Raw genomic sequence first — 8,573 nt, forward strand, 5'->3', positions numbered from 1 at the left:
ACTTTTTCATTTCTTTCTTTTCTTTTAAAAACGAGTCGCGTCGGTTCGGTGGATCGGGTGAGGGTCCACACATGCCCGATGTCTGAGCATCGGACTAAACGCTTGATGTCTGAGCAACAGCCTAGTCACCTGACGTCTGAGTGGCGAACTATACGCCATTTACACTCAAAAGTCAATGTCAATCAATTGTTACATACAATTTCAAAGATTGGCAAGCTAAATGGACAGTCAACTACACAGTTTGAAATTTTGGCACGACAGTCAGCAAATGGCACCAGTCAGCCGCCTTTACTTGATATGATTGCATAACCCACACAGTAGTGACGACGTTGATTGTCCTATCAAGGCTCGATTTTTGCCAAGCAATCATCATTACAAGAAAGATAATGACGGTGTAATCAACTTTATATAAATCCCTTAAAAAGCACGAATAAGGTACACACGCTCATTATCTCCCACAAAAATAGTTAGAGCTATCCTTATCTAACTTAAGCTTCGGAGAGGTGTGCCCGGACCATCCATCTGGACATTCTTTTGGGTAGGGAAGAAGTTTGCTTGACTCTAAAGAAGTTGGACAAACCTGAATCTAGTTGGCTCGACCTTAACATTGACACCATCTGTGGGAACGACTAAGGATGTCAACACTCTCTAGAAGTTGATCATCAGCTATGGGTGGTGAAGACTACTTTTCTTGGTGTGAAATGATGGAGAGATGCCAACAAGAGAATGATCGACATATCCAATCTCTGCTCCGTCAAACGAAGCGACTCAAACAAGAGAATGAAGAGTTGCGGGCACAAATGTTAGCATTGGGCCTCTCTCAAAGTTGGCACCCTCAAAGCCAACAAACAGCCTTAAGACAGACTGATGAGACATCTTTCTCTAGGAACACAGAGTTCTCCTCTAGTAGCTACATGACACGGTCTGAGGAGGAGCTTTCGCTAGCTCACCAAACGCAGCTAGACGAAGGCATTGACTTTACCCAGACATCAATGAAAAAAAGGCAGGACAAAAGGTCGAATTTGTCAGATACGTTGCGAGCTCGATTAGGATCTCAGGCACCAAGCGTGGAGGAGCAACCATGCATACTAAAAACCTTGAAGACTCGTCTAGGTCTCCCAGCCGCAGTAGTTATGTCGGGATGACCCTCTCAACCGCTAAGACAGTAGTAAGCTGAGGTCCTAGCAATTTAAGCTCCATTCGGCTCTATTACCCGGCGGTTAGATGACATGCTCTCCACGTCGTTTAATCCTCATATTATTAACTATGAGTCGTTTAGGGGGCTCATAGTGCCAAAATTCACAGCGTATGACGGAACAAACGATTCGTTCGATCACATCATGCACTTCAAGCAGCTCCTGACCCTCGATATAGGGAATGATGCACTGTTGTGCAAGGTCTTTCCGACCAGCCTACACAACCAAGCTTTTTCTTGGTTTCATTGTCTTTTGCAAAATTCCGTGAACACTTTTCGGGATATATCAGAAGCTTTTATGGGCCACTACTTGTGTTCCACTTGCCATAAGCATAACATAAGCATCCTGTAGAACATCAAGTTGTAGGAGAATGAGTCACTCAAAAACTTCATGAAGCGATTTGGGCAAGCCGTGCTCTAAGTGGAGTCCTGTAGTATGAACGTCATCCTACAGATCTTCAAGCGAAGCATTAGCCTAGGCATGCCATTTTTTTAGTATTTCGTAAAGAAGCCACCTACAACAATTGAGGACTTGTTCAGGCGAGCAGACAAATACTCCATGTTTGAAGACGATGTCCAGCCAGCTACACAACATGTCTTGGTCACCAATCGTCCGACCAAGGATGACGAAGCAAAAAGTTCTAAGTCCTTGAACCAATCGAGGCAAGCTAGCAAGAGGTGGGCCGACCAGCATCAGGTGAGACTGACCCTTTTCAGTATCTCATACTAGAGACTCCTCCCAATGATCCGCGATATGTCAGACTTCAGATAGCTAGAGTCGATCAAGACAAATCAAGCTAGGTGGGATCGGAACAAAGAGTGCTCTTATCATAAGGATCATGGCCATACCACCGAGCAATATAAGAGTCTCCATTACTTGGTGAAGAAATTGATCAAAGTCAGGCACCTAAAATAGTATGTTAACACAACTGGCGGGCAAAGAGATACGACGCAAGAGGCAGTCGTCCAAACTCCTGCATCTCTGGCAGCTCTAGAAGTTGTCATCAACTACAAACATGTAGGCCTTGTAAACGAAAGACACAGTTCTAAGCGGCAAAGGCGAATGTTGCTTTATGCAGGCTTTGAAAAAGAGCGGGTTAACTCCATTCAACGCAACTTTTCGGAAGGGAGTGTGCACCCCATTGATGGCATAGTTATCTTTCCTCCAGTAGATGCTAACTGAGTATTGCAACCGCATGAAGATGCCCTAGTCCTGACACTAGGGGTAGGCGGATTCGACGTGAGAAGAGTTTTGGTTGATTCGAGTAGCTCAACTGACCTCTTGCAAATGTCAGCCCACAAACAGATGAGTTACTCACCATCCGCCTTAAAGAACCTAGGGCATTTGTTATTCGAATTCAATGGAGTTACAACTTCTCTGGGCGACGTGTTGCCCGTTCAAGCTGGCCTAGTCACCCTGAATGTATAATTCTCAGTAGTCGACAATTTGTCCCCATACAATGCCATTATGGGACATGCATGGCTTCATAGAATGAAAGCCATTCTCTCTACATACCATCAAATGGTGAGCTACCTCATAGAGGAAGCACAAGTCGATCTCTTTGGCAGCCTGCTAGTTACGTGCCAATGCTATCAAGTGGCGTTAGATTCCGGACATCCAATCGGCGAGAAGACACATCCAGAATCATCAAATATAAGGAAACAATAGCAATTATTGATCCCGACAGAGAAAGATCCATCTGCAACTAATTCACTCTAGCCACTATGCTTCTCACATGACATAGATCAAATCACCTATAATAACTTTCTGCTTACACAGGATGAACTAGAACTGTTAGAAAGTGCGCTTCAATGAAAAAAGGACATCTTTGCCTGGACTCACTCAGATATGCTAGGAATTCATCCATCTATGGCCTCCTACAAACTTAACATCACGCCCTCCTCACGTCCTGTTTGACAAAAGGTCCGACGTTTTCATCCGGATAGACAGAAAATCATCTAGACCTAAATTGACAAACTGTTGGCAGCTGGATTTATCAGAAAAGTCAAATATTTGAACTGGTTGGCAAACGTGGTAGTCGTTCCAAAGAATGATGGAAAATGACGAGTTTGTCTTGATTACACCAACTTAAATGACGTCTGCCCAAAGGATAGATTTTCCTTACCCCAAATAAATCAGATAGTTGATTCCACCGTCGGGCATGAGATCTTTCCTTTCTAGATGCCTTCTCCGGATACCATTGAATCCCCATGTTCTAGCCGAATGAGGAGAAAATAACCTTTGTTACACCGCAAGGGTTGTATTGTTCCAAAGCCATGTCGTTCAGACTCAAGAACGTTGGTGCTACCTACTAGAGGCTAATGACGAAAATTTTCAAGTCCCTGATTAACTGAACTATGGAAGTCTACATTGACAACATTGTTGTAAAGAGCGAAACCCTAGCTGAACAAGCCCAACACATGGAAGAAACATTTTGTTTTATGCGAGCATACAACATGAAGCTCAATCCAGCTAAGTGTACCTTTGGTGTCAGTGCGGGGTAGTTTCTAAGGTTTATGGTAATCCAAAGAGGAATTGAAGTTAATCCGGCTTAAGTAAAATCTGTCCTTGAAACACTCGTTCCAAACAACAAGAAAGAGTTACAACGCCTCACAGGTCATCTCGTAGCTTTAGGATGTTTCATAGCTCGTTTCATAAACAAGTTGAGACATTTCTTCCTCACACTTAGGGGGACAAGCACGTTCAGCTGGACAAACGAATGTGAGTAGGCATTTGGAGCAGTCAAACACTACCTCACTGAACCGCCCATCCTAAGCAACCCTAAGTCTGGAAAAGAACTCTATATGTACTTAGTTGTATTTGACTATATTGTCAAGGTCATCATGTTTCGTTAGATACGAGACAAAGAGTAAAGACATGTCTACTACGTGAGCAAGGCAATGGTAGGTGCTAAGACTCGATATTCCCAGGTAGAACAGACGGCTCTAGCATTAAAGGATGTCACTTGAAAGCTTCGCCCATATTTCCAGGCTCATTAAGTGACCATACTCACAAACTAGTCACTATGAGTTACCCTGTACAAGCCAAATCTATTCGGACGAATGTTGAAGTGGGTCATCGAGTTGAGCGAGTACGGAATCAAGTATTAGCTAAGGTTATCATTGAAAAGACAAGTTATGGTCGACTTTATAGCTGAACTCCCTAAAAAAACAAGCATATCTGGTTGATCGCCCTAGAAAGTAGTGGTGGATCCTTTATATAACAGAGCGTCCAAAGTGTCTGGATTCAAAGTAGGCTTGATCCTACAATTACTAATTGGGGACCTGATGGAGTAAGCTATCTGTCTCAACTTTTCTATCTTCAATAATGAAGTAGAATATGAAGTTGTCCTAGTCGGGCTAGATCTTGCCTAAGTATTAGCAGCAACCAAGTTGGAAATCAAGAGTGACTCTCAACTAATTGTCGGACAGATTCAACGAGAGTATGAAGCAAAGGATGAACACATGGCTTGCTACCTCAGCATGGTGGAAATTCGCCTAGAAAAGTTGGATGAGTGGGTCATTAGACGGGTGCCACGTGAGGAGAATAGGAAGGTAGTGCACTAGTCAGAATAGCTGCCACTTTTCCCATTAAAAAAAACAGTGATGCTACCTGTTTACCTTAAAGCTACCCCCTCAATCACACCCGAGCTAGTGTGCAACATCAATCAAATAGACTCAAGTTGGTTGCTTAACATCGTGAAATACCTTTAGACAGGGGAGGTACTAGGAGACAAGAAGTAAGTGCACAAACTCCACATACAAGCAGCACACTTCACTCTAATTAATGACCAATTGTATAGACAGTCATTTGGAGGTCCATACCTAAAGTGTTTGAACGAGAAATAGGCCAAATATGTTATGGCCGAACTCTATGAAAGTGTATGTGGCAATCACCTAGACAGACAAACTTTGGCACATCGCGCTTATACGCAAGGGTACTACTAGCCCACCATGAAACAGGATGCTAAAAGTTATGTTAAGAGGTGTGATCGGTGTCAAAGACATGCTCCCATTCCCCGTGTGCCTTCTAAAGCTCTCAACTCGATCATAAGTCCTTAATCGTTTGCATAGTGGGGGATGGACATAGTTAGGCCCTTGCCCATTGCAGCAACATAGAAGAAGTTTTTACTTGTTGCAACCGACTATTTCAACAAATGGATAAAGGTAGAAGCCTATGCCAACATCAAAGATAAAGATGTCTTCAATTTCATCTGAAAAAACATCGTATGTCGATTCGAAGTTCCATGAGAAATTGTGACAGATAATGGACCACAGTTTGATAGTATTATTTTTCGAACATTCTACTTGGAGTTAAACATCAAGAAGTTTTACTCTACACCTTGCTATCCACAAAGCAACAGATAAGCGGAGGCGACAAACAAAACCCTATTGAATGCATTGAAGAAAATGTTGGAAGAGGTAAAAGGAAAGTGGGTAGACGAGCTACCTGGAGTCTTACGGGCTTATTAGATAACATCCAGATGGCCAACGGGGGCCACTCCTTTCGCCCTTGCTTATAGAATGGAGGCCATTATTCCAACTGAGATTGACATGCCTACTGTCAAAACAACCGTGCAAGACCAAATGGACAATGATGAAGAACTCATAAAACATCGGGATTGGGCAGATGGATTGTAAAGAGATACGACTATTCAAATAGCTTCATGCCATCAAAGGACAATTGCTTAGTACAACAAAAAGACACGACCACGATTTTTTCAGTCATGATACTTAGTCCTTGGAAGAGAGAATACAATTGAAGTAGGAACTGAAAAGTTGCAATCTAATTGGGAACAACCATATGTTGTAACTAAGGCAGGAGACTCGAGGGCATACCACCTTTAGACTATAGATGGAGTACCCATCTTTGCCCATGAAATATGACCACCCTAAAGCTATATTATTAGTAAAATTGCTTATATAATATAGCAGAGATAAACGACTAAAGCAAACATACTTAAAATAATGGGTGCATTCATCTCAAAAAAGAAAAAGCATTCGTTGTATTCACAAGTATGGAAGACTGGGCTTCAACTGGACAAAGTAAAGAAAAACAAAGAATCAAACCCTGCCCGGGGATCTTGCAGTTCATGCCTCAGTCGGACAACTTCTTCTTCAACCTTCTCTTTCTCGGCCGCCATGATTGTCTTTTCTTCAACCAATTGGCAAGCTTTAACCTGAGACACATTCTTCTCCTTCTCGGCCTTCCTCAGTAGACCAACACCTTCTTTAGCCAACTCCTGGGCAGCAACAGTCTCGCTCTTCACAATCTCCAAGTTGGCAAGGAGATCCTCATTCTCGTCCACATTATGGGCAACGTACGCCCTCATGGTCTCAATTGCTTCTAGCCGGTGGAAAAGGTGAGTGCGTTGCCGCATAAGGTTTCAGACTCCAACTACCACCTAAGGGGCAACAAAGAAATCGTTATAAAATGAGAGACTAAGGTAAAATAAGCAGAAAATGGGAAGATGACCTACCACTTCTATTGTCTCAAAAGTTGTGTAGTCCTGTATATGGAAAATGCGGGCAATAGTAATATCCAAAGTATTGTACAAAAGCTGTGCTGAAGTTTCACGCGCCCATTGGCGCCCAAAAACTTGAAAATGGATAATCCATCATACCTCACCTAACAACTACCTTATCGGATAAAGACAGATGGATTATGGGGCATTGTGGGGGGCCTCCACGTGTCATTCCCATACTCAAAACCTTTTGGTCGATTAGGGCAAACATATAACTCGTCTGGGATCACTCGTCTGGACCAAGATAAACTCCATCTAGCACCATAAGTGAGAAGTTTTCATTATTTCACAATGCCAGATAAAATGGACAAACCAAGCTAGCTGACCTTTTAGGCGGGCTCACAATGCCAGATGAAATGGATAGACCAAGCCGATTGGACCTATCAGACGGACAAATCAATCCAGCCAAGTTCTCAGTATTTCTAACATGTGTGGTCAACCACGCTTGATGTTTGAGCTCCGAACTAGATGCTTGATGTCTGAGCGACGACTTAAACGCCTGACGTTTGAGCAGTGGACTAGATGTCATTCACACTCAAAAGTCAATGTTAATCAATTGTTACACGTAATCCTAGACATTGACAAGCTAAATGGACAATCAGCTACACGGTCCGATATTTTGGCATGATAGTCAGCAAATGGCACTAGTAAGCCGCCCTTACTTGATATGATTGCCTAGTCCACACAGTAGTGACGACGTTGACTGTCCTATCAAAGCTCGATTTTCGCCGGGCAATCATCATTACAAGAAAGATAATGATGGTGCCATCAATTCTATATCAAACCCTTCAAAAAGCACGAACAAGGTACACACGCTCATTCTCTCTCACAAATATAGTTAGAGCTATCCTCATTTGACTTAAGCTTCGGAGGGGCGTGCCCGAACCACCCGTCTGAACATCTTTCTATGCAAGGAAGAAGTCCGCCTGACTCCAAAAAAGCTGGATGGAGCTGAATCCAATTGGCTCGACCCTAACAATAGTGGTAAATACCTAAATCCTAAACCTAAACCCAATTTTCATACCCATTTATCTATTTGGTATTTCAGTAATGGAATAAAATATTAAAAATTAGGATATAAATGTTACCCTAAGTTATGAAACTCAGGTTGATCTCGTTGAACCCCACATTTTGAATACCCTAAGACTAACTAAAATTGATACATTTGTTTTGCGTGAGGCCTTAAACCCAAAGTTCAATTGTAGAACCTTTAATCTTGAATCATTTGAACTAGAAATCAATAATTCTTTTGCAAAAGATTTATTTTAGTAAATTTAATTTTATTCAAATCAATTTTATACATTCTCAATTCAAGAAATTAGGCAAAAAAAAACAATTATTTAAACCTAGTTTGACAACTTCCATAGGTCAATCCTTGAAGATGATACTCGGAGTACTATAAAAGTCGTACTGACTTTTTTTCTCGTTTTTCTTGGTTAGAATTGCGATATATATATATATATAAACTTAGTCTTTTGGACAATAGAGAATCACGGTTAGTGCCATGTTTTAGTTCTCTTTATTTTTTAAAATTAAACCCTACTTTTCATCTTACTAATATTGTGAGTTGATTTAGTTTATAAAAATGGTGGAAAAAAAAGATTCATTGATGAAGAATACCAAAGCGAAGAGGTATAAAATCCTTGCGAAAGAAGCTAGTGAGAGAAAATGATGCTTTAAAAATCCTTCATCATCAATAAAAAATGAGAATGAATCAATTGAATCAATAAGTATTATTTTTTTACTTGAAATTTTGGATTTAAATTTTTTTATGAATTTATTTGTCATGAATTAATAATTTAATTGAATAGATTTTTTTATTTATTATGGAATTGAAGTTGTAATTTTTCTTT

Source organism: Vitis vinifera, chromosome 8, assembly GCF_030704535.1.
Source record: "Vitis vinifera cultivar Pinot Noir 40024 chromosome 8, ASM3070453v1".
Taxonomy (NCBI): domain Eukaryota; kingdom Viridiplantae; phylum Streptophyta; class Magnoliopsida; order Vitales; family Vitaceae; genus Vitis; species Vitis vinifera.